Genomic DNA, 27,291 nt, shown 5'->3' with positions numbered 1-27,291 from the left:
GTATGGAACCCTGGATCCTTAGTCTCCTGTAATAAGGTAGCTGTGGTGGCTGGGCCACCACAACAGGCATTTTTATTTCTGTTCCATCTCTTTAGGACCCTCCCCTGAGAGCACACTATTAAAGGCTCAAGAAGGTAAGGTTGGTAAGGTTAGGCAATCATTTGAAACCGAGATGGACTCTTCTATAATTTAGTCTTACAAAGGTGAAATACTTCTAAAAGAATGAGAATCACTTTGGGAAAACATGCAGAGAATATTCTTTAGGTTTGGATACTTCAGATTTTCATATTCATTCGTTAAAATAACCATTGTGTTTTTCTTAGTCACTGGGGAACCCCACCTATGGGAACATATCAAGTTCTCTGATATGATATAGAGTCTCTGATATAGACTCCATCTTCCCTACCCTACCCACAGGGGTGTGATCAAGACCTGGCCAATCAGATGGGGTCATTTCCCTGGCAACAGTAATTAGTCCAGGAGGTGGAATATGACCCAAGTAGGGCCAATCAGAGCCCTTCCTTGAGGCCAGTGTATGGAAGAAGACACGTGTTACCACCGGAGTTGCTCAGTAAGGAAGATCAGAATCTGGGGCTACTAATAGCCATTTTTCCTGCCACAGGGAGAAGCCTAGAGACCTGTCCTCTGAACAAAGCCAAGCACAGTCAGGCTCAGCAGAGAGGTGAATGGAAGGTGAGTCTCAAGAGGGACTGAATCCCAGTTTCTAACCCTGAGCCCTGGTTTCTGCAGCTCTCCCTTTAATCTTATTAGCGGTTCCAATAACATAACATAAACCAAGAAATTTACTCTTTGCTAAGGTTGGTTAGGATTAGATGTTTGTCACATGGAAAGGGTTTTGAATCATGCTGTGGATGATCTTAACTTGGGAATCACAGTATTACTAACTTTAGTGATTGATGACTTTCCGTTAATAAGTGAATGCCAGCTGTCTTTTATGCCAACATTTTGCTAGTTGTATTCCTTATCAATTTATAGGTCAAGAAAGAAATGCGGAAATGCCCAAATCAGAGTGGGGAAAAATGTTTGTTTTTAAAAAAGCAGAATTAGATTAAGTTCACTTCTACCCATTAAGCATTTCTCAGCACATGGAGCAAATTTACAATCTTTGCTGAATGTATTGATTGATTCAGAAATTTGTAGCACAAAAATTCTTACCCACATTTCATCACTATCCTTCATCTACCTTATGGAACAAAAGAGGCCAGGAACCAGACTGGGGAAGAATAAAAGAAGAGCTTCCATTCACAGAAGTGTTTGATTCTGCCTGTCCATATGTTTAGATTCTGCTTCTTTCCCTAATCCAGAGCTGAACATCTCAAAGATGCTGGCAGGTACAAACATGCTCCCTTTTAATTACACTACCAAATTGCTGCAATAGTTGATTGCCAGTTAAATAATTATAATCAAATGCCCATTGTGCATAACAATCATTTAATGACTGCCATCCGAAAACACTATAATAAAGAGAGCTTTAATGAAGAAAACTGGAAAAGGGCCAAGGTTTTATGGTGGTTTGCTTAAAGGGAGAGAGTCATAATCTGTATTTAAGATTAAAAGAAGCCTTTAATCCAGATGCTCAACATTAAACAAGAACGTGGAGTCATGTTTTGATCAAAAGTTACTGCATGCATAAAAGAAAATAATGTAAATGTTCTTAAAAAAAAAAAAAAAGCTCCAGTAAATTATATTAAGTAAGTGTTTGTAACCATTTGGTGTGGGAAAAAAAAAATGAAAAAGAAGAAAAACATCTGATTTTTATTTGGACAAGAATACTTAGCTAAAATAAAAGGGAACAGGATTTTATTTGATTTGTATAATATCACTGAAAATAAGTGAGTTGCCATTCAGCGTACCTGGTACCAGTAATCATTCCCCTCTATGGACCCTATTCATTTTTTGCCCTCATTTAACTAGGCCAGACCTTTATCTTTGGGAGATATAATTATATTCTCACACAATATCCTAAACTGAAATGGTTTGATGATCTCAGTGCTAACAAACAGTAGTTCTCATTGGAGGGGGAGAAACAAAAAACAAAACAAAAAAAATCTCACCACAAAAAACTCAGATCAACTAACAGCTACCGCCCCTGCTGATGTATTTGGCTAACAAATTAAGGCTGGAAATTCCTAGAACTGCAACCATTTTCTACCATCTCATATGGAGCCTGGCCAACGATAAACGCCAGAGACTCCAGATTTTGTTAGAATGAATGCTGGGTGCAAGCTAAAGGCAACATAGTAAGTCCTCTCAAGAAAGAAGAAAGAAACTCATAGAAAACCAAAATAAGTTACCATAAGTAAGAGAAGATTAGGCTCCAACAGCTTTCCTAGTACCTCGGGGCAGACTTGACCCCTGTTAGGTGCCCACAGAAACAGCCAGTCCTCGGAAGGTCACGATGATGTCTTAGGCTATGAAAAGACCCTGAGCGCTTGAGGGAAACCTATTACAGCCAGGGATCATTTCTGTGTCAAGGTAAACACAAAGGGCAGAACAGGCTCCCCTGGTACTCTCAAGATGCCCCAGAAAGCCCAGTTTTGGTATGTGTGTGTGTTGGCGGGGGTGGGTGGTGGGTGGGATGCAGACAGTGAGACAGAGACGAAGGGCACAGATAAACTGAGGGTAGGGAAAAATGCCCACCTGCTCATTTGGGGGTAAAGGGCACAGACAGGTCAGGACAGATTTTCTGAGACCATTCTAACTTAAAACTGACCTAGGAGAAGGTGTAGGAATTCAATGAAGACACCAGGACTTTTTCTGACATTGTAAGTTAAGTGTATCAACAAAATAACAAATTCTCCTTCAAGAAGTTCCCACTTTTTAGTCTGTGTTAGAGGCATCTCTTCACCAGCCTGTACAATGCCAGGGGGAACAGCCTCGGCCTCTGTTTTATTCAAGGCTCTCCCATGGCACTGACCGCAGGCTTTGACAGTGTGCAGCCTGCCCTGGGACGTGTGCTCCTAGGGCAGGCTCTTCACCATTCCTAGGACCAGCTCTTCTTTGCATCTCAAAGTCACCACCAAACTCCAGTGTGTGTCCTGACAAGCTTCCCAGCTCCGCTTCCAGGAGTTTGGTGCCTAGCCTCCCTGCTGCTCCTGTTCCCTTTCCTCACTAGGAGTGGTCAGCATCTAGCTCTCCCCATTGGTTTCTTCCTTTATAAAAGGTAACATGAACACTAAACTCAGCTTATAGGGTTTTTTGCGTGTGAGAAGACTTGAAAAATGCACAGAAAGCCATGCGACTGGCACTGATAAATGTTCACTAAGCAGAAGCTATTAATGATGCACACCATTGCCTCTAGAGGAAAACCCAAATTCAAATTCCTCCATCAGGTGTATGATAACATCGATAATTAAAATGACATAAATTTTCTTGCTCAGCCACTCATCCCAAACATTCTTGTTTCTAGTTTTTTACACCCCGATCCATTCCCCGCATAGCAGCCAAGGCTTTAAAAAATATGCAAATCACTCTCTGACAGTCTCCTACTTAAAACACAATACAAGCTCTTTGTCATGGCCTACGAGAGCCTCTGGTCACTTGTCCCCTGCCTCTGTCTCCAACCTCACTTCCGACCACACCCCCACAATTCACTGTGCTTTCGCCATGCTGACTACATTTCTTCCATTTCTGAAACTGAACAAGCTTGTTCCCACCATAGGTCTTTGCACAAGATGCTCCCCCTGTCCACAGGCTCTTTCCCCAGACACCCACATGTGTGGATCCCTTCTCTGCCTTCAGGTATCAGCTCAGAAGTCGCTTTCTCAGACAGGCCTGCACTAACCTGCTAGTCTAAACTAACTCCTGACTTCTATTTTGTTCTCCTCCCACACCAATTCACTCTACCCCAACATCCCATTTTGTTTGCATCTTTGTGTTCAACATTAGCTGAAAGGGTCTTTGTTTGTTGTGCATGAAGTTCCATGAAAACAGAGACCTTGCCCTGTGTGTCTTGACTACCAGCGCTTACAAGGGGCTGAACTGCAGACACCAAATGAATATGCTGTGTTCCCCCCACAGAGCCCTGCACACTGGCTGCTGCTTACTAGGCATTCAGGAAACCTCCACTGAGCTGAAATGCACTGAATTCAACCAAGACACAGATGTCCAGAGCATGGCTAAAAATCTTCCCTTGGCCACAGTCTTGCCAAAGCAGGTGGACCATGGAGAGAGCTCGTAACTGTGACCTGTGCTTATCAAGGAGTTCATGAAACTTAAAAGGCAGTGGTTGTAAGGGTGAACATATATAAAGATATTTAGGCAAATGTTTCTGGGTTCAACGGAAGGGTGAGGAGATATAAATGCCTAAATTTAGGGCGTACTATAAACAAAGCGGTAGTGGTAAATGAGAATACTGTGCAACTGGAACCAGGGTAACAGTTAAAATAAACTTTTTTCTTAAGATTTATTTATTCATTTGAGAGAGCGAGAGAGCAAGAGAGCACACATATGCACATCCTAGAGAGAGCGTTCGAGAGGGGGGAAAGGCAGAGGGAGAGAATCTCAAGGAGACTCCCTGCTCAGCACAGAGCCCAACATGTGGCTCGATCTCACAATCCTATGATCGATCACGACCTGAGCTGAAACCAAGAGTTGGCTGCTTGTCCGAATGAGCCACCCAGGTGCCCCTAAAGTAAACTCTTGATTTAATATATATATATATTAATTATAATATAATATAATTAATAATAATATAATATAATTATAATTAATTATAATTAATATATATGTTAAATCAAGAGTATATTAAAATTTAATATATATATAAAATTATTAAATCGTGTGTATATATATATATATATCTCCAGTCAGTTTCAGATAGGCGTGGGATGTGGAGGCAGAATTCACCATTTTCTGAACTTGAAGAGCACTATCACCTATCCTGTATCACACAGCACTTAGAAGCTAGGGTGAAAAGTAAGTGAAAGAGAGCAATAAGGTGACTATTTTTAACAATACCAGGGGGCAGGTATTTAAAGAAAAAGGAAAAGACAAGCCACCTGCTTCGGGCCTATCACATCATTTAGCTCTAAGAAATAAGAGAAATATCAGAAATATTAGTAAAAAAGAAAGGAAAGGTAACCAAAAAGGATATCTGTATGCTCAGCCTGCTGTATCATTATCTTTATGATAACCACACCAGTTTCCTAATTTTCTCCAAGTTCTCCCTGACTCTCAGGTTGTGTGATTTTGGTGGACTGTTTACCCTAATGCCACTGGAGATGGGAACATATTCCAGCTCTGACTAGTCAGAGCTACCTCCCTGCCCCCTCTCCCCCACGGTAACTGGGTCACTAGAAACCAGTGAAGCAGGACCTTAGCTAGTACCAGTGGGAAGAAGGCTTGCTTTCCCTGGTAGTTGCTATGGCTGGCAATGGGCTACCAGTGCCATCTTGTTATCCCAAGGCCAGAGCCTTCCTAAGAATGAACAGTGAAGCAGTGTAGAGAAAAGCCAGGCAAGAGAAGAAGACACCACAGACATTTTTTTTAACACTTAGATCTAGGAGTGTCTGAGGCTAGAACTATCCATGAATTTTTCAGTTATTTGAACATATAAATCCTCACGTTTGCTTAAATTTGAGTTAGTGTCTAATTTCCAACCCAAAGAATCTGACTGATACAGTAATTAATCCTGTAGAGTTTAATCCTAAAGGAGGTATCTAAAAAAGCAGTACACGAAGTACTTTTCTGAGTTCTCTTAAAAAGAAAAGAAAAAAAAAGAGTAAGAGAATATGTGAGATGCTGGGAAACCTACATTTCTCACACTAACAATTCTATTGGTCCAAATACGTATATGTATGTGACGTGAATATGCACGAGACAACTGCACTGTGAGATTTCTGTAAACAGAAGGGGACCTTCTATTTATTATGTCCCCAAGCCTTCACCTTAGCTCTCCATCAGAGTCAGGCAATCATTCTTTCAAAGGTGTTCTTAGTTAAGTGCTGAGCATGTGCCAGGTATTATGCTAGGTACTGAGGATATAAAGATAATTAAGACACATTCTTATTCTCAAGAAGCTAGCAAATAATTGTGGTCCAGTGTGACAAGCGTGAGACAGGTACCGGGGGGCCTTCGGAAAGGATGAAAGCTTAAAGGATGGGCACGCATTTGCCAGGTGGAGCGAATAAGTGCCAAGGGACAGGCAGAAGTGTAGGGCAGCTAAGACCAACAAGCTTGAGAGGTATGCTGGAGCCTGCTGTAGGACCTGTCTGTGACTGCCATGCTGAGGAGCCGACCTTACCCCAAAGCAAAGTTCAGCCTCTATAAGATCCTGAGTAACGTGCTCAGATCTCTGTGTCAGAAAGGGAAGCCTGGTGGCTGCTGGAGGCAGGACTGGAGAGGACAGAGACTGAAGGTGGGATTCACTGGGGCCTGTGCTTGTCAATGGTAAATGGCTGTGGGACTTTGATGGAGAAAAGCCACATGAAACTAGGAGGCAAGTATCTGTGGTTCCAACTCAGAAGAACAATGAATGCTAATCCCATACAGGTGACTTGAGAAGAATGCTGGTCAAGATGATTATCTGCATCTTAAATGACATAGACAGAACAAGAGTAATACTGGAAGATGGTAATACATGTCTGCACTTTCCTCAGACTCTGGATCTCACTACCTCCACCCTAAGTTCTTTTTCCAAACTAATGTCCATCCACCCCAGCTTCAGGGAAGGGCCTTTGCTTCACATCTGCTGGTAACCCTTGGAGTTCTCTATGCTATGGCATCCCTACACTTTTTTTTATTAAAAAACTTTATTTATTTATTTCACAGAGAGAGAGAGAGAAAGTGCACGTACATGCGTGCACAAGCAGGGGAAGCAGCAGGCTGAAGGAGAAGGAGAAGCAGGGAGCCCGATGAAGGGCTTGATCCCAGGACGCCGGAATCATGACCTGAGCCAAAGGCAGAAACTTACCCAACTGAGCCACCCAGGAGCCCTCTACATTTAAAAAAATTAGTTTATAAGTGACTATACCTCTCTGAATCTCAACTTCCACATCTGTAAGATGGGAATACTGACATTTACCTCAGGGTGAGGACTGAATAAGACAAATTTCCAAGAGTGCTGTACAGAGCCTGGCACATAATAAATACTCACTACACAAAAGCAGCCACACTCCTGCTGAAGATGAGCTCACTGCACTGGCAAAGATACTCACACCTACCAGCAGCTTTTCATTTCTAGGGACTCCTGGACCTTACAGTTAAAAGACTTTTGTGTTAAGAGCAAGGCAGGAGCACTTTACTGGGTAGTTAGAACAGAGGGACTAACAGAAGCTCAGTAACTCTGAAGGTCCATAGCAATCTGGTCAGGCTGCAGTGGAGGATGCTGGGCAGAAGGGGAATGCATGTTCATGCTCTTGGATGCAGAAATGCAGTATACATGCTGCTCCTTCTCAGTGAAAATGTCATTCTATTGTCACCCCTCCTTTAAAAGCTGGGGAATGTTTTGTGACAGAAGAAAGAAACTCAGGGGACTAACAGGTCTGTTGATGATGTGGCTTTATCTTATTCCTAAAGCCAAACCTACAGAGATAGCTTGTTTATAGAATTTCCTACAATCCTCTTTAACTAAACCCTCCGTGGACAAGTTGGGACTTGGCTACCACTGGGCCTGGCTTAATGGTTTGTGAAAATGCGCAAGCTCAGGGAAAGATGAGAGAGCCATAATGCAAAAATCCAACAAGATTGGGCAGCTGTACACTGCTTCAGCATCTCCATCCTCAAGCCACCCACACAGAGCTTTAGGTGCCAGAGGGGCAAAGTTGCAGAGTTTGCAAACACTAAAAAACCACATTCAGCCACCGAGGGCAATGGTCCCAAACCTACTTTAGACCGAAGATACCTCTTGAGAGTATAATGACACTGAACCTCCCCTCCATAAACACACATACATGCAACCTTTGGTGTACAGGAACCACCCCTGCCCCACCTGCAGGCCCATCTTGGTCCCACAGGAATTTAGAGGAACCAGTTCACAGGGCTTGAAAGAAGAGGTAGGAGAGTCAAGAGTTCCTCTTCTTGGGGCTCAGTTTTTTCTAGGACACAATTCATTGCCATGAATGCCACTTCCTCACAGGGAGATGGCTAATGAATGAGGGGAAATTTAGCCTGAACACTGATCTGTCTGCAGTGCCTAACTCTTAGGGTTATGGGGCATCTTGGAATCTTAGTGGTGTCCAACGTGCTAGGTACATTAAAGTCACCAGGTTTCCCTGGGAAGTAGTAAGAAAGCCTGGTCTCTTCCCCTCAGCTCCAACTAGTTCTCCTATTCTTCTTCTCTTATGCACAGACAGCAGATTCCTTGGGTGATCTGTCTCAGATCCAAAAGGTTAAAAATAATTTGCTAAATACCTTCCTAGATGAATTGAAATCCAAGACCTTTTTGAGCCTTGTCCAGCCATCCCTCAAAGGGTGAGCAGGGCTGAAAGTCATGTTCTTTCCTAGCTGAGACCCTGAGTCAGACTTCTGCCTGTTAATCTTCTGATGTCACAAGTCAAACTGAGCCATGGAAGGCTGAGTAAGCATCTTTAGGAAACAGAAACTCAACTGTAAGAACACAGGTATTTCCAAATGCAAAACATCGCAGCCCAGTCTCTAACTCAGCTACTGTATATAAATTTAGCCATGATACTGGCATGAGAATTAAAAACAACAACAATAACAATAACAATAACAACCAGGAGTCAAAGGTGAAAAGGATAACAAAGTACCACGAGTCACTATCTTAGGCAAGACATGTAAAGTGGTAAAGAACACATAGAAAGACTTTGCCCTTGTGGGAATTCTATTTGAATGGGGGCTGGAGAGGGAGACAGGAAATAAACAAAAATGGCTAATTTCAGATAGTGATTAAGTGCCATATAGAGAATAAAACAGGGGAAAGGGATAAAGAATGGCTGAGGGACTGTTTTTATATCCATTTCATAGATGAGGAAACTGAGGATAACAGAAGTCACGTGGATTGTCCAATGCTTCACAGTGAGCAAGTAGTGAATTTAAACTTAGATGTGTCTGATTCCAAAGCTATTCCTAACCACTAACCCATTATATTGCTTCAGCTTCCAGAGAAACCAAAGAATCTCGAGAACACAGAAGGTGACAAACCATCCTTATTTTTATTTTTATTTTTATTTATTTATTTTTTTAAAGATTGTATTTATTTATTTGAGAGAGAGACAGCGAGAGAGAGCATGAGAGGCGAGAAGGTCAGAGAGAGAAGCAGACTCCCCATGGAGTTGGGAGCCCGATGCGGGACTCGATCCCAGGACTCCGGGACCGTGACCCGAGCTGAAGGCAGTTGCCCAACCAACTGAGCCACCCAGGCGCCCCCATCCTTATTTTTAAAACTCCCTTTCCAGGATATCAGCAAAACTCTGAGATCTATGAACTCAAAGGAGTATACTACAGTTGCCATTTTGATGCTAATGCAACTAACATCTGAGATTTTCTACACGATATTTAACATACTTTAATCCTTAATGCCATCCTCTGAGAGGGGAATTACTGTCCCTATACTTTGATAAAAGAGTTTAAGTAACCTGTTGAAAATCACAGAGCTTAGAAGTGTGGAAGCTGCAATCCAGGCCTTGTGCCTCTGAGTGCATTGCTTTTTCCATTACACCATGCTGCCTTCCAGAAGACTCCCCAAGGAGCTACATTTTTCTCCCACTGGGAGACAAGGCAGTAACTAACTTGGCAGTGCAGACAGAAAGGAGTGACTGTTTTGCATCTCTGCCAAGCAAGCATTCATGCCCTTTGCAATATGACTTGGACACAATACCCAACCAATCTTTAGCAGCTAAGCATTCTAGAATCGGCTGAAGAATTTTCTCACCTTCTCCATATGGGGTCCAAAATTAAGAGGGGGAAAAACATATTTATGTCTCATTCAAAATTCAAAAAGCAATAAATCCTTCAAGGCTCTAGCAAGTTTCTCTAATCCGTTGTAATCATGTTTCCTTGTATAACAAGTCTTGTGATGTCTGTAGCACTGTCTCGCTATAGTAACAGCAGCCCGAATGTTGGAGTTCTTCTTCTTGTGCCTGGGGGATTATTCCATTTTCCACATTAGGAATAAGCCGCAGACTTTAGGTTCTAAAACGGTGCCAGAAATGCTGACTAGAATCCAGATGCCCGAAATACACTTAGAACTAAATTGTACTGCCCTCTGTGAAAGACACAAATGAGAAGAATGTACCAGGTTCTAGAATACTAGTTCAGAAAGCAAAATTATGAACAGAGCCAGCATGGGTTCTGCTGCAACTCAAAGACTCCTTAAAGCTACCCAGAGACTTTCCAATCATCTCTTCCACTTTTAAAGTTTGTTCCCCCTGACTTTAATTTTTTTTTTTTTCCTTACGAAAGAAGCCAAACATACTTGGGAAGGAGGATGTACTATCGACTCATCCTAATAAATTGGGTTTATAGAACTTTCTGGAGGTGTCCTTTTACATTAGAAAAATTGTTTAGGTTTAGGGGAGAGTCAAGATGGGGGAGGAGTAGACTGAGATGACATCTGGTTGCAAGAGATCAGCTAGATAGTTATCAAACCATTCTGAACACCTACAGACCCAACAGGGGATCAAAGAGAAGAGCAGCAATTCTAGAAACAGAAAATCGACCACTTTCTGAAAAGTAGGACATGTGGAGAAGTGAATCTGAAGGGACGGGAAGATAGACCGTGGTGGGAAGGGCCAGCTCCCAGCAAGCAGTGGAGCAGCAGAGCACAAAATCCAAACTTTTAGAAGTCTGCTCCACTGAGGGACATTGCTCCAGAGGCTAAGTGGGGTGGAGCCCTCACAAGGACAGTGTGATCTCAGGTCCTGCGGGGTCACAAGTGTCTTGAGTGTAGCAGAGCTCGCAGGTATCAGAGCAGGAAAGCTGACTACAGAAACGGAGCTGAGCAGTGGGCTCTCAGCTCAGGGTTTCCTTAAACTGTGATCCATGGCACAGTGGTACCACTGCTCTTTGAGCAGGGACACCCCCCCCCCACCACCAAGTGGCAGATTCGGGAGACCCATCTTCCTCTGCTGGAAGAGCAGGAATCTGCTGGCTTTGGAGATTCCAAATGGGGCTGTGTGCCAGAGACACAAACACTCGGTCACAGGCCAGGTGAGCTTGGAGGGTGGCTGGAAACCAGGGAGATGGGAGTGATTGACCTCTTTTCTCCGAGGGCACACTGGGGAGTGGGGACCCGAGCTCTTGGCTCCTCCAGGCTAGAGATTGGGAGGCCACCATTTTCATTCCTGTCCTCCAGAGCTCTACGGAAAGCATTCAGGGAACAAAAGCTCCTGAGAGCAAACTGGAGCAGATTACTTAGCCTGGTCCCTGGCAAGCATGGTGCAATTCCACCTCCGGCAAAGACATTTGAGAATCACTGCAACAGGCCCCTCCCCTAGAAGATCAAGAACATCCAGCCAAGACCAAGCTCACTGATCAAGGAGAACAGTGGAATTCCAGAGTAGGGGAAACCAAAGCATGGAATTCATGGCTTTCTCACCAAGACTCCATAGACTTGCAAAGTTAATTAAATTTGTTAAATTTTATTTCTTTCTTATTCTAATTTTAAAAACTTTCCCCCTTTCCTCTGTAATGTTTTTTAACTATTTTATCTTAATAACTTTCTTAAAAAAATCTTTTTAAACCTTCATTATTATAGTCATATTTTATCCTTCATTGTATCTAACTTTATTTTTTGTATACATATAGGGTTTTTTCTTCTAAAAAATTTTTGGATACAATTTCTTCCCATACATCAAAATATACCCTAAATCTACCACAGGGTTTGTTCTAGTCTCCAGCCTGAGCAAATTCTCTCCACTTTTCTTTTTCTTTCTTTTTTCCAACCAACTTATCAATTCCTTTTTTAGAATTTTTTAAAAAAATTTCATCTTTACAGTCATATTCCATCCCTTCATCATGTTTACCCTTATTTTTGTATATATTTAAGTTTTTCTTTCTTTAAAATTTTGGGATGTAATTTCTTCTAAGAGACCAAAATACACTCAAAATCAAGTGGGTGGCTCTGTTCTATTCACCAGTCTAATTTTTTTTTAACATTTTTAATTTTAATTTTACTTTTTAAATTAAATTAAATTTTAATTTTTTAACATTTTAAAAAATTTCTTTTTACCCCTTTTTTTCTCCCCCCAATTTAGGGTCTCCTCTGATTTTTAATTTTTTAACATTTTAAAAAATTTCTTTTTACCCCTTTTCTTCTCCCCCCAATTTGGGATCTCCTCTGATTTGGTTAGCATACATTTTTCTGGGGTCTTTGCCACCCTTTTAGTATTTTATTTTCTCATTCATATATTCTTATCTGGATAAAATGACAAGGTGGAAAAACTCACCACACACACACAAAAAAGGACAAGAGGCAGTACCGAAGGCTAGGGATCTAATCAATATGGTCGTTGGTAATATGTCAGATCTAGAGTTCAAAATGACAATTCTCAAGGTGCTAGCTGGGCTTGAAAAAGGCATGGAAAATATTAAAGAAACCCTGTCTGGAGAAATAAAAGCCCTTTCTGGAGAAATGAAAGAACTTAAACCTAACCAAGCTGAAATAAAAAAAGCTATTAATGAGGTGTAATAAAAAATGGAGGCTCTTACTGCTAGGATAAATGAGGCACAAGAAAGAATTAGTGATATAGAAGACCAAATAATGGAGAATAAAGAAGCTGAGCAGAAGACAAGCAACTACTGGACCACAAGGGGAGAATTCGAGAGATAAGTGATACCATAAGATGAAACAATATGGGGCGCCTGTGTTGCTCAGTGGGTTAAAGCCTCTGCCTTCGGCTCGGGTCATGATCCCAGGGTCCTGGATTGAGCCCAGCATTGGGCTCTCTGCTCAGTGGGGAGCCTGCTTCCTCCTCTCTTTCTCTACCTGCCTCTCTGCCTACTGTGATATCTCTCTCTGTCAAATAAATAAATAAAATATTTTTTTAAAAAAAGATGAAACAATATTAGAATAATTGGGATTTCAGAAGAAGAAGAAAGAGAGAGGGGGACAGAAGGTATATTGGAGCAAATTATTGTAGAGAATTTCCCTAATATGGCAAAGGGAACAAGCGTCAAAATCCAGGAGGCACAAAGAGTGCCCCTCAAAATCAATAAAAATAGGTCCATACCCCGTCATCTAATAGTAAAACTTACAAGTCTTACTGACAAAAAGAAAATCCTGAAAGCAGCTTGGGACAAGGAGTCTGTAACCTACAGTGGTAAGAATATTAGATTGTCAGCAGACTTATCCACAGAGACCTGGCAGGCCAGAAAGAACTGGTATGATATATTCAGAGCACTAAATGAGAAAAACATGCACCCAAGAATATGATATTCAACTAGGATATCATTGAAAATAGAAGGAGATAAAAAGCTTCTAGGACAAATAAAAAGAATTTGTAAACACCAAACTAGTTGTACAGGAAATATTGAAAGGGGTCCTCTGAGCAAAGAGAGAGCCTTAAACTAGTAAACCAGAAAGGAACAGAGACAATATACAGTAACAGTCACCTTACAGACAATACAATGACACTAAATTCTTATCTTTCAATAGTTACTCTGAATGTAAATGGGCTAAATGTCCCAATCAAAAGACACAGAGTATCAGAATGGATAACAAAACAAAACCTATCAATATGCTGTCTATCAGAAACTCATTTTAGACCCAAAGACACCTCCAGATTTAAAGTGAGGGGGTGGAAAACAATGTACCATGCTAATGGACATCAGAAGAAAGCTGGGGTGGCAATCCTTGTATCAGATCAATTAGATTTTAAGCCAAAGACTATATAAGAGATGAGAAGGACACTACATCATACTCAAAGGGTCTGTCCAAAAAGAAGATCTAACAATTTTAAATATCTATGCCCCTAACATGGGAGCAGCAAACTATATAAACTAATTAATAACAAAATCAAAGAAACTCATCAACAATAATACAATAGTAGTATGGGACTTTAACAGCCCCCTTGCTGAAATGGAGTGATATCTCTCCATATCACAGATCATCCATGCAAAAGATCAACAAGGAAATAAAGGCCTTAAATGATACATTGGACCAGATGGACGTCACAGATCTATTCAGAACATTCCATCCCAAAGCAGCAGAATACACATTCTTCCCTAGTGCACATGCAACATTCACCAGAGTAGATCACATCCTGGGTCACAAATCAAGTCTCAACTGGTACAAAAAGACTGGGATCATTCCCTGTGTATTTTCAAACCACAATGCTCTGAAGCTAGAGCTCAATCACAAGAGGAAAGTTGGAAAGAACTCAAATACATGGAGGCTAAACAGCATCCTACTAAAAAATGAATGGGTCAACCAGGAAATTAAAGAATAACTGAAAAAGTTCATGGAAATAAATGATAATGAAAACACAACTGTTCAAAATCAGTGGGACACAGAAAAGGTAGTCCTGCGAGGAAAGTATATAGCGATACAAGCCTTTCTCAAGAAACAAGAAAGGTCTCAAGTACATAACCTAACCCTACACCTAAAGGGGCTGGAGAAAGAACAGCAAAGAAAGCCTAATCCCAGCAGAAGAAATAATAAAGATCAGAGCAGAAATCAATGAAACAGAACCCCGCCCCCCAAAAACACAAAAAAACCCAAACCAAACCAAACAAACAAAAAACCCCAAAAAACCAGCAGAACGAATCAATGAAACTAGGAGCTAGCTCTTTGAAAGAATTAATAAGATTGATAAGTCCCTGGCCAGACTTATCAAAAAGAAAAGAGAAAAGACGCAAATTAATAAACATGGATGAAAGAGGTGAGATCACAACCAACATCAAAGAAATATAAACAATTATTATGAGACAATATTATGAGAAATATTATGAGAAAGTTACACCAGCAAATTTGACAATCTGGAAGAAATGGATGCATTCTTAGAGACATATAAACTACAAAAACTGAACCAGGAAGAAATAGAATATCTGAACAGACCCATAACCAGTAAGGAGACTGAAGCAGTCATCAAAAATATCCCAACAAACAAAAGCCCACGGCCAGACGGCTTCCCAGGGGAGTTCTATCAAACATGTAAAAAAGAATTAAAAGCTATTCTCCTAAAAATGTTCCAAAAAATAGAAATGGAAGGAAAACTTCCAAACTCATTTTACGAAGCCAGCATTACCTTGATCCCCAAACCAGACAAAGCCCCATCAAAAAGAAGAATTACAGACCAAAATTCTTGATGAAGACAGATGTGAAAATTCTCACCAAAATACTAGCCAATAGGATCCAACAGTACATTAAAAGGATTATTCACCACGACCACTTGGGATTTATTCCAGGGCTGCAAGGCACAAATCAATCAATGTGATATAATACATTAATAAAAGAAAGGACAAGAACCATATGATACTCTCAATAGATGCTGAAAAAGCATTTGACAAAGTACAGCATCCATTCTTGATCAAACCTCTTCAAAGTGTAGAGATAGAGGGTACATACCTCAATATCATCAAAGCCATCTATGAAAAACCCACAGCAAATATCATTCTCATTGCAGAAAAACTGAGAGCTTTTCCACTAAGGTCAGGAACACATCAGGGATGTCCATTATCACCAGTGCATTCCAACATAGTACTAGAAGTCCTAGCCTCAGCAATCAGACAACAGAAAGAAATTAAAGGCATCCAAATCAGCAAAGAAGAAGTCAAACTATCACCCTTTGCAGAGGATATGATACTTTATGTGGAAAGCCCAAAAGACTCCACTCCAAATCTGCTAGAACTTGTACAGGAATTCAGTAAAATGTCAGGATAAAAAAATCAATGCACAGAAATCAGTTGCATTTTTATACACCACCACCAAGACAGAAGAAAGAGAAATTAAGGAGTCGATCCCATTTACAATTGCACCCAAAACCATAAGATACCTAGCAATAAACCTAACCAAAGAGGCAAAGAATCTGTACTCAGAAAACTATAAAGTACTCATGAAAGAAATTGAGGAAGATACAAAAAAATGGAAAAATGTTCCATGCTCATGGATTGGAAGAACAAATACTGTGAAAATGTCTATGCCACCTAAAGCAATCTACATGTTTAATGCAATCCCTATCAAAATACCATCAATTTTTTTCAAAGAAATGGAACAAATAATTCTAAAATTTATATGGAACCAGAAAAGACCTCGAATAGACAGAGGAATGTTGAAAAAGAAAGCCAAAGTTGGTGGCATCACAATTCCAGACTTCAAGCTCTATTACAAAGCTGTCATCATCATGACAATATGGTACTGGCACAAAAACAGACACATAGATCAATGGAACAGAATAGAGAGACCAGAAATAGACCCTCAACTCTATGGTCAACTAATCTTTGACAAAGCAGAAAGAATGTCCAATGGAAAAAAGACAGTCTCTTCAACAAATGGTGTTGGGGAAATTGGACAGCCACATGCAGAAAAATGAAACTGGACCATTTCCTTACACCACACACAAAAATAGACTCCAAATGGATGAAAGACCTCAATGTGAGAAAGGAATCCACCAAAATCCTTGAGAAGAACACAGGCAGCAACTTCTTCAACCTCAGCTGCAGCAACTTCTTCCTAGAAACATTGCCAAAGGCAAGGGAATCAAGGGCAAAAATGAACTATTGGGACTTCATCAAGATCAAAAGCTTTTGCACAGCAAGGGAAACAGACAATGAAACCAAAAGACAACTGACAGAATGGGAGAAGATATTTGCAAATAACATATCAGATAAAGGGCTAGTATCCAAAATTCATAAAGAACTTAGCAAACTCAACACCCAAAGAACAAATAATCCAATCAAGAAATGGGCAGAGGACATGAACAGACATTTCTGCAAAGAGACATCCAGATGACCAACAGACACATGAAAAAGTGCTCCATATCACTTGGCATCAGGGAGATACAAATCAAAACCACAGTGAGATCCCACCTCACACCAGTCAGAATGGCTAAAATTAACAAGTCAGGAAATGACAGATGCTGGTGAGGATGCAGAGAAAGGGAACCCTCCTACCCTGTTGGTGGAGATGCAAGCTGGTGCAGCCACTCTGGAAAATAGTATGGAGGTTCCTCAAAAAGTTGAAAATAGAGCTACCCTATGACCCAGCAATCGCACTACTGGGTATTTACCCTAAAGATACAAATGTAGTGATCCAAAGGGGCACATGCATCCAAATGTTTATAGCAGCAATGTCCACAATAGCCAAACTATGGAAAGAACCTAGATGTTCATCAACAGATGAATGGATAAAGAAGATATGGTGTGTGTGTGTGTGTGTCTATACTTACATACATACATACACACAATGGAATACTATGCAGCCATCAAAAAAATGAAATCTTGCCATTTGCAATGACATGGATGTAACTAAAGGGTATTACACTGAGCAAAATAAGTCAATCAGAGAAAGACAATTATCATATGATCTCTCTGATATGAGGAATTTGAAAGGCAAAGTGGAGGCTTTGGGGTACGGAAGGAAAAAATGAAACAAGATGGGATCAGGAGGGAGACAAACCATAAGAGACTCTTAATCTCACAAAGCAACCTGAGGGTTGCCGGGGGGAGGAGGGTATGGAGAGTGTGGCTGGGTTACAGACATTGGGGAGGGTATGTGCTATATTGAATGCGGTGAAGTGTGTAAACCTGGTGATTCACAGACCTGTACTCCTGGGGCAAATAATACATTATATGTTAATAAAAAATTTTAAAATAAAAAAAATATATAAAAAATGAGAAAGAAAGAAGTAAGACATTTTTATCTGTAGCTAATGTAATTCTGTATATATAATTCTATATATAAAGGTTAAAACATAAATTATTAAAATTAATATTTTATCAAGGTTAAAAAAAGAAAAATTATTTAGGTTTTCATGGATTTCTTTGATAAGTAAATGATTTTTCTCTATGGTTAAGCACTTCTAATTGTTATTAAGATAAATTTATTAAATTCTTTAACAGAAATAAGTTGTTTAACCCTTAAAGTTCCCCCAACAAAGTTGTTATTATTTCCATTCTACAATGAAGGTCTAAGTCTCAAGATACTGCTACTACTACTGCCCAAGGTTACACAGCTAGAACTTTAATATAGGGAACTAGGATCTAGAACCTCTTCTGGAATAAAAAGTTCAAAGCCCTCTCCCCCACTACAGAAGAGCCATCGCTTCTAGCTTCTGGCTGTCACCAAAACTTTCTGAATTAAACTTGATTTTCAGAGCAATAACTTTCTTCTTAACATTGTTTTTCACTCAGGGAGTATTTAATTAAATGGTATAATTACAAGTCCATCTGGCTTTCCCAGGCTATGGAAAGCATACCCCTCCACTGGTGGGAGTAGAAATGTGCAGGGGTTCTAGAAACCAGCCTAGTAGCTGGGGGCATCCAGCCTCTGTGGGTATGAGATAATGCTTTAACAAGAGAGTGTAGTTAATTAGAGAGTCTATAAAGGGAAAGTCAATTAGCAAAGCTGTACTGACTATATAATACTTTTTCAGAGATTTTATTTATTTATTTATTTATTTATTTATTTGAGAGAGCAAGCTAGAAAGTGTGCACTTGTGTGTACAAGCAGAAAAGAGGCAGAGGGAGAAAGAGAGAATTTCAAGCAGACTCTATGCTGAGTGTGAGCCCAACATGGGACTCGATTTCACAAACCTAAGATCACCTGAGTCAAAACCAAGAGTTGGATGTTTAGCCAACTAAGCCACTCAGGAGCCCCAAATGTATAATAATTTTAAAAAGCACATTATGCCTCTTGTTTGTCAACCTGCTTTCAGTTAGGATGGGCTCTCAGGCTAGTTTGACTCCTTTATTTATTTATTTAGAAAGATTTTATTTATTTCTTTGACAGAGAGAACACAAGCAGGGGGAGTGGCAGGCAGAGGGAGAGGGAGCTGAGCAAGGAACCCGGAGCTTGATCCTGGGACCCTGGTGTCATGCCCCGAGCTGAAGGCAGACACTCAAAGGTCTGAGCTATCCAGACACCCCTGGACACCGTTAGTTTTGAATGCCCAGCACCCTTGGGGTTTCTAGTAATGGCAAACATTTTCTGATGGGGACTGCTAACCATGCTCCTTTACAGACTCTGCCTCTCTGGCCCAACTTGACTGGTCCCAGAATGAGCAACAGACCTAAGCTGGGCCCTGGGTTTTTAGTCAGGGACCCGAGAGGCCGGTTCATGTCAGATGATGCAGCTATAAATTAGGAGGCTGTGGAGCTGCCAGCAGCCATGTTTCCTGTCTTGCAGAAGAGGCCTGTCTGCAGGGACAACCCCTGTTCCTGTTATTCCTGAACTGCAGCTTTTCCCAAGGTGTGCCTGATTAACCTCTCTTTCAGTTGTGTGCAATGCTCCATTGTTTCTGTTTGCCTCTGGTAATTCAAGTTGGGTCTATTTCACTTGAAACCAACAGAGTCCTGAATAATTTAGAAACAGTACCAGGAATGGAGAGCTGAAAGGAAGCAAGTCTAAATGCAGAAAAGTGTAAGACGAGGTGGGAGGAGGAGCCATAAGAACCTTCCACATCTGGGGTGGAAAAAACTCCCAATTGCTGCTACAGGCAGTAAAACAATCAGTTTAACGAGGCCAGAGGTTTAGGGGATTTAGGGAAACATCAGATTATTGGAGGCACTGTCCACTTCTTGCAACCTTTCATACAGGGCAAGAAAGAGATGCCTCCCTGAAAGGTAGCCCAGCCAGAAGCAGATAAGGACAGCACAACTAGTATCTAATACCTTGAAGGGAGACCTCTTATGCTTTTGGTCAGCACTCTGAGTCTTTTTTGACTTGCAAAGGGTGATTTTTTTTTTTTCCCCTGCAAGCTGAAGTGAGCTGTTGTTACAGAAATGGTGGGAGTCTGATAAATGGATAGCAATCTATGGGAAGAGCCGGGGCTCTTACAAATGGCGACAGGAAGGCTCCTCTGAACCCAAATGCAAACTGAGAGCAGGTACCCAGCAGAAGTCCTTAAATTAAGTCCCAATGGGATAAGCAGGGGCTCTTAAACAGCTTTTTTAAAAATAATTTTTTTAAAGATGCATTTCATTTATTTTTATTATTTATTTGAGAGAAAGGGAGCAAGAGTGGGGAGGAGGGGCAGAGGGCAAGGGAGAAGAAGATTCCCCACTGAGCAGGGAGCTGGATGTGGGGACTTGATCCCAGGACCCTGGGATCATTACCTGAGCTGAAGGCAGACACTTAACTGACTAAGTCCCCTAGGCGCCCTCTTAAACCACTCTTAGAGGCACTGGTCTCCAGTTACAAACAGAAACCATGATGACTGAGTAGATTTTATTTTACTTTTAAAGATGTGTGTGTGTTTGTTTGTTTGAGGGATGGGAGAGGGGGGAAGAAGGAGAGTGGGGAGAGAGAGAGAATCCCAAGCGGATTCTGTCCTAAGCATGGAGCCGGATGTGGTGCTTAACCCCACAACCCTGAGATCATGACCTGAGCTAAAATCAAGAGTTGGATGCTCAACCAACTGAGCTATACAGGTGCCCCTGAGTAGGTTTTAATGACTGGACCTCTCAAGGTCCAGAGCAATTCCCTAGATTCAGGTTCCACATCTTAGAATAAGATAGGATAAGATTATCTCCAAAGTGTCTTCTTGGTTTTAATCTTTGTTCTTGATGATTAAATATAATATAAAGCTTTATTATTTTCTTAAAACTACCAGGGACAACTCTCCTCATTTTAAGCATTAAATGTAAAGGCAAATAAATGTAGGGGTAAGAGAGAGTAAGCACTTGCTTGTGAGTCTTTGCTCAATTCACTGCGCACTTTCACAGGACGAATTCAAATTTCCTCACCGGCAAATGGGGATCTTAGATACCTGTCTTCATTGGGCAGTGAGAAGGGAAAAAAGAAAGCCATGTGACTTCTTAAGAGAGAGTATGTTGTAGAAATTCTTAACTGGATTAAGGTAACACCCTTTCTAAATACAAAGATTGTCAGCCCTTCTGAAGCCATTTCTGACCCTAACCCCTGCTATAGTTTTCATATGTCTACAGAGAATGTGTTCCCCAATGGACACAGAACTGGCCTGGGGGAAATATCAATGTTGTCTCATCCCTGGCATTTCTGATTTTCCCTTTCAGTGTCCTATTTCACCTGTCCAGGACTGGCTCCCTGTTTCCCTGGCTTCATCTTACCCAAAGATCATACAGCCAAACTTGTAAAATATTGATCCAACATGGTGGATCAATTTCATCCTCTCTTCCTGGGTGTGTAACTGTTTTGACACTCAAAAAAAAAAAATGCCATAATAATGGTAGTGGTGTATGTATTGTGAACAGGATAGCTACAAAAACAATGGGAGATGGTTATGCCAGGTGGCTGCCAAAACACTCTCCCTTAATGGCTTCATACACATGGACTGAGTTCAGGTTTGAACTAACTGGCACCCTCTCTGTGAAGCCTGTCTGTTCTTCCCAGGCATAGACAGCAGCTCTTTTCTTTGTGCTGCCACAGCATTTTCTAAGAATGCTTATTATCTCACTGTATAAAAATCGTTACAATTTATAGGTCTCTGGTTGCAATAAAATTTGTGGAGACAGAGACTTTGACTTATTCATTTTTCTACTGTCTTGTACAAAGCAGGAATTCAATAAATTTTTGTAGGATGAATTAATGAATTATGTGGATCACAACATCCTGTTATCCTCTTAAAAGAAAAGTAACCTCTGAAATCATGCAGTTTCATCCTGAACTAGATTATGGACAGCAAAGATATGGACTTATGATTGTCCAAGGCAGATGTTACTACTCAGCCATGAACCTCTCTCTCATGACATCTGAACCAGGCTTGTGAACCCTTTTCAATATAGTTTACCATGCAGACACCTCTCCTGCTGGAGCGGGCTGGTTTCGCATCCCTGATGTAGATTAAAGACATCTTGGGACGAGAGGACACATGGCTGATGTATGATGTTCTTCACACCAACAAGGAGATGTGCAAAGCAATGCTACACTGTTCTCTGGAATTCAAAATGCCATCTTAAAACAACGTGAAAAGAACCCACTAACTCAGACAGCAAAGGACTGATCCACCCTGTTATGAAGCGCCACAGCCACCTACTTTGTAAACTGGTTATTGCTGCTATAAATGAAACATTCTGCCCTGAGGTGGTTCAGAGCTGAGATGCTGATCTGCGTAACTGGTGGTGAATTAAATCTCTGTGTGATTTCAGAGATGTGAGAGGCAGTATAGTACAGTGGTTATGATCACAGAGCTCAAAGCACTGTTCCTAACTCACATGGCCTCACTATTGTAAGGATTTCATGTATCAATATAGGTAAGGTACTTAGAAGAGTGTCTGGCACATAAGCACATTAAGAGTAAGCACCAGCAGCTATTATTATATGTGGCCTGGCTATAGGCTACCAACCAATCAGTATAAGGTTTGGTCTACACTGGCTCTCTTATTCATGATTCAGTGGTTTCTTTATTAACTGATAGCTATTGCTTTGATAAGAGGCTATTAGAACAAGCATGGCAGGATGACAAACTGTGCTCGCATTTTCCTTTCCTTTCCTTCCTCAACTTCAGGAGCCTTTCTTTAAGTTTTCTAAAATAATAACTTAAAAAAAAAACCCACAAAAAACAACTTGGCTCTTGTCCGTTCTCATTCTAAAGATTTTTAGGCTTAATTATTTCTATGGTATTGAGGATAACTTTCTTATATCTTTTTTTTCTGAACCAGGCAGGATGTACATAAATATAAAAATATTTGTCAGATTCTTGATGAATGTCAGCCAAGACATGTGTCTAAGATGATACATTATATTTTTATGTATCATGCATACCATAATCATATTGAAATATGGGGCAAACCTCATGTAACACTCTGCAGAGATATCAGAAAAGGCTTTCATTATGTTGACGCTTTACTGTAAGTGATCATCATTAAACATGTCATTCCTCCTCTTTACCCTGAGATCACAACTTTTAGGACAGAAAATGAAGCTGAAGTCAGAGAAGCAATTAGCTAGGCTGTAAGAGAAAGATTATCTTGTTGAAACCCATACTCTTTTTCATCTTTTATCCTGATTCACAGAATCAAAGAGTTTACTGTCTTCAATTTTCTAATAAATATTTTTGGAGAGCATGGAGATCCAGAGTAGAGAAGTGATTTGCTTATGATCACCAAGTGTGTTAATAAGATGTTAGTAAGACCCAAATCTGAATTCTAAGCTAGTTTTCCTTCTAAAATACCAAGATGCCTCTCTAGACCACTAAAACAGAAAATGAGGAAATCTGCTTTGAGTAGTCAGTTATAAATGGAAACTATTTTTCTTTCTTTCTTTTTTTTTTAAATATTTTATTTATTTGACAGAGGGAGACAGAGAGAGTGAACACAGGCACAGAGGAAGTGGGAAAGAGAGAAGCAGGCTTCCTCCTGAGCAGGGAGCCTGCTGTGGGGCTTGATCCCAGGACCCCAGGATCATGACCTGAGCCAAAGGCAGATGCTTAACAACCGAGTCACCTAGGCACCCTAAATGGAAACTCTTAAAATGTATTATTTTGCTGTAGCAAAATGGAGAGCTGTTTTGAAAACACTAAGGCAAAAGTTCCACAAAAATCAAAGTTCTCTGGGAAATATTTCTGTTGAAAAAACATTGATTAACTGTTAAAGGCATTCAACATGAGTCATTAACTTAGAGTTATGGGCCAATTCCCAAACTAGGAAATCAGTTCATTCATTCAATCAATACATACCTACTGCTGTCTTATTCCACGCCAGGTCCAGAGACTAGACTGTCCTTGTTGTCGAGGAGCTCAAGGTCTTGGACAACTATTCAACACAAGTGCTACTTCTTCATCTCTTAGGTGTTCATAACAGACATCACTAATTCAATATATGACCATCTTTCCAGCTAAGCTTGAAATTGGCCTAAAAAATCCTTTCAAGAGACCCCCTCCATGTGACCATGAGCAAGCGATAAGAGAGGCAACCAAATTTATCTGTCATCTCGGCACTAGTATTGTTACTACATAGTTATTAGATGCTAAGCAACTGGAAGTCCTTATGGTAGGTACTAGAACCCTAGTCCCCCCATGCAAAAGAGCAAAAGAATGTAAACTCTTATTTAGCATTGACTTAAGTTCTGGATGGAGTTCAATTCTCTTGGGTACCTTAAGAACCCTTGATAAAGGCTCACGAAAGACCAGTTATGTCCCAATAAGAGGCATTCCTCTTTCACTACAACATTCCCTTTCAGCCTGGGCAGCACAGCCCTCCATCTTCTGTCTGCCATCACCCATGGTTGCCATCTGCTGCTGCAGAGTCAGTCACACCCCTTGCCCCAGAGCAGCTGCTTTTCACATCTAGCGATTTCACCAACTGAGGAAAGAACCAGTTACCGACAGTGCCACCTAGTATGGTTCTTCCTGCCCCCAAGAGTTTGGGAAAAAATACTTCTGATCTCCTCCCTTTCAAGGTGAACTCGAAGACAGATGCAGGGCCTCTGTTCTATAAGCCTGGCATCTTTTCTGTCCTTTGTTAGAGCAGTTTTCTTGGGGTCTGATGGGGGGTTGGGGAAACAGGAAGAGGTCTTTTCCTTTTAATGGCTTTTATAATGTCTTTAAACATTTTAATTATCAGTGATAGATGAATAAAGGCCTTGAGAAGCCTTGCTTCCTGGAGGTATGTTATTACCCCACAAAAGCTGAGTGGAGAACAGAACACAGTGCTGTCTGCAAGGAGACAGGTTCGAAGGTGCCCTTTCTTTGTGCCCCAAAGTACATCTCCCTCAGAATGTGCAGACTGTTGTACACTGATCATCTGCATCTTCAGGTAATTCACCTCCAACTGCTGGGCCTCAGGGAGACCAAAGACTTTAGAAATACAGATGTAGGGCACCTGGGTGGCTCAGTGGGTTAAGCCGCTGCCTTCGGCTCAGGTCATGATCTCGGGGTCCTGGGATCGAGTCCCACATCCGGCTCTCTGCTCAGGAGGGAGCCTGCTTCCTCCTCTCTCTCTCTGCCTACTTGTGATCTCTCTCTGTCAAATAAATAAAATCTTAAAAAAAAAAAAGAAATACAGATGTAGCACTAAGGGTGACATAAATTAGGCTTAAACAAGGAAGAGAATGCCACAGGTCTCCACTTTCCATTACATATTCCTGTCCTAACAGTAATGGTGTTCTTTTGTTAGGTAGACATGATGGCTGGTATTGGGTAGAATATAAAGAAAAAACAAGGCTTTTCCCCTTCCCTCAAATGTTTACATTTCCTAAGTAAGACAAGATGTAGTAATGATAACTAAATACCATGGGATTTAAGTATCAGAATAAATAATGTTGCTCCCCACAAAAGGTCCAAAACACAGAATTACCATAACACCTAGAAATTTTACTCCTAGGTATCTACCCAAGAGAAGTGAAAATGTTTGCTCACATAACTTACACACAAATGGTCACAGAAGCATTGTTCATAATAGCCCCCAAATGGAAACAACCTGAATGCACATCAAAATGGCTCAACAAAATGGGATCTATCCATATAAAGGAATAGTACCTGATCTTAAAAAGGAATGATGTGCTGGGGCACCTGGGTGGCTCAGTGGGTTAAGCCTCTGCCTTCGGTTCAGGTGATGATCTCAGGATCCTGGGATTGAGTCCTGCATCGGGCTGCCTGCTCAGCAGGGAGCCTGCTTCCCCCTCTCCCTCTGCTGCTCCCCCAACTTGTGCTCTCTCTCCTTCTCTCACTCTCTGTCAAATAAATAAATTCTTTAATAAAAAAAAAAAAAGGAATGATGTGCTGACACACGGTACAACACGAATGGCTCTTAAAAACATTATGCTAAGTAGAAGAAGACAGTCACAAAAGACCAGCTGCTATAGGAATCCATTGATAGGACTTGTCCAGAAAAGGCAAATCTATAGACACAGAAAGTAGATAAGTCACTGCCTAGGGAGGGAGGAAATGAGGACTGGAGTACTGGGTTTCTTTTTGGGGCAATGAAAATATTCTAAACAGGCCATGGCGATGGTTGTGTTACTCTGAACATATTAAAAAAAAACATTAAACTGTGTATTTTAAAAGGGTGTATTGCAGGATATGTGAATTAGATCTCAATAAAGCTGTTACAAAAAAAACACAAAAGCACACACAACACTATAGAGGTTCAAAGGAGGGATAAAGAGTTTTCTGGCTTAGATGGTTTGAAAAGAGGTATTTACATTTTGAGGAGAAATCCTTAACTGGAGGTGGGGTGGATGGATAGCAACACAGTACAAGCCAAAGGACAGGGGTGCTCTAGACTTGTTAAGGTGGAAGCCTTCAGTGGAGGGGGGGGCAGGACTGGGGACATGAGGCTGAAAACATAGTTGTGCGGCACCTGGGTGACATAGTCGGTTGAGCGTCTAACACTTGGTTTTGGCTCAGGTCCTGAAATCAGGGTTGTGAGACTGAGTCCTGTGTTGCGAGTCTGCTTAAAATTCTCTCTCCCTCTGCTCCTCCCCCCTGCTCTCTCTGAAATACATAAATCTTGAAAAAAGAAAATATAGTTGTTGTCAGCATGAGTGAATCAGAGGGGTGGATGACAGGCCTGGTGAAGGCAGAATCCATTCAGCCTTATGAGTGTTGCTGCTTCCAGGTCAACAAGGAGCAGCATGCTAATCACCTCTCTGTCTGCCTCTCCTACAGCTGTTAGGAGAAATAGAGGACACTAGAGCAAGGAGCTGCTGGGAGGCTGCTTCCACTCCTCTTCAAAATGAGTCCTGCTGAAGTCAGGATCTGTTTCCGACACCCTACCCTTCACCTGCGATGAAGAGCTGGATGTGGGACATCAAAGGGCAGAAGAGGATCACTGGGTGTCTTGGAGCCACTTGCCAGAAACTGATTTTTCTGGACCAGGCTATTTTTTGTATCACCATCATTATTGTTTGGCATGTACAAGTCTTACTGGGTAAAGGGAAGGAATGAATTCTGTGAGAAATTTTAGGACTTTACTACTTGAGAGACATTCCACTTAAAAATTAATGACTTATTTCCTGAAAAGCCTCCAAAAGTCAACAAGGCATTTTAATTATCTTCAGTTTCCAGGTCTAGGAAATGTTAGTTCCTCTTGCATGAAAGAATGTTCATGCACACCTCACTCTGTATAATGTGTGGCTCCACGTGGTAATTTTTTTTATTACACTACTATAATTACTGTTTATACATTAATCATACATGAGAGAAATAAAGCTGACCCTTCATAAATCACTTCTTTCAGTAAGCCCGACTATTTTTCTATACATTGTGCTATTGATCACTATTGATCATTTCA

The 27,291-nt window shown here is 41.0% G+C and overlaps 1 protein-coding gene and 1 long non-coding RNA gene across 4 annotated transcripts in view; one reads left to right on the top strand and one right to left on the bottom strand.

Annotated features, from left to right (window-relative positions):
- The window catches only part of ATG7 (autophagy related 7), a 243,773-nt gene that overhangs the window by 72,918 nt on the left and 143,564 nt on the right, over positions 1 to 27,291 (bottom strand). The window lies entirely within an intron of this gene.
- LOC123387234 lies at positions 17 to 27,266 on the top strand. 2 transcript variants are annotated; one of them, XR_006601557.1, is made up of 3 exons: positions 17 to 134; positions 623 to 693; positions 26,667 to 27,266. It is a non-coding gene; the product is annotated as an uncharacterized LOC123387234 (long non-coding RNA). The 2 variants fall into 2 exon arrangements; XR_006601556.1 differs by lacking the exon at positions 26,667 to 27,266 and adding an exon at positions 4,042 to 4,464.

The sequence above is a fragment of the Mustela putorius genome, unplaced genomic scaffold, assembly GCF_011764305.1.
Source record: "Mustela putorius furo isolate JIRA1106 unplaced genomic scaffold, ASM1176430v1.1 tig00003850_pilon_pilon_pilon, whole genome shotgun sequence".
NCBI classification, from domain to species: Eukaryota; Metazoa; Chordata; class Mammalia; order Carnivora; family Mustelidae; genus Mustela; species Mustela putorius.
The sequence above is the reverse complement of the archived record's forward strand: the minus strand, read 5'-3'. Positions and strand labels throughout refer to the sequence as shown.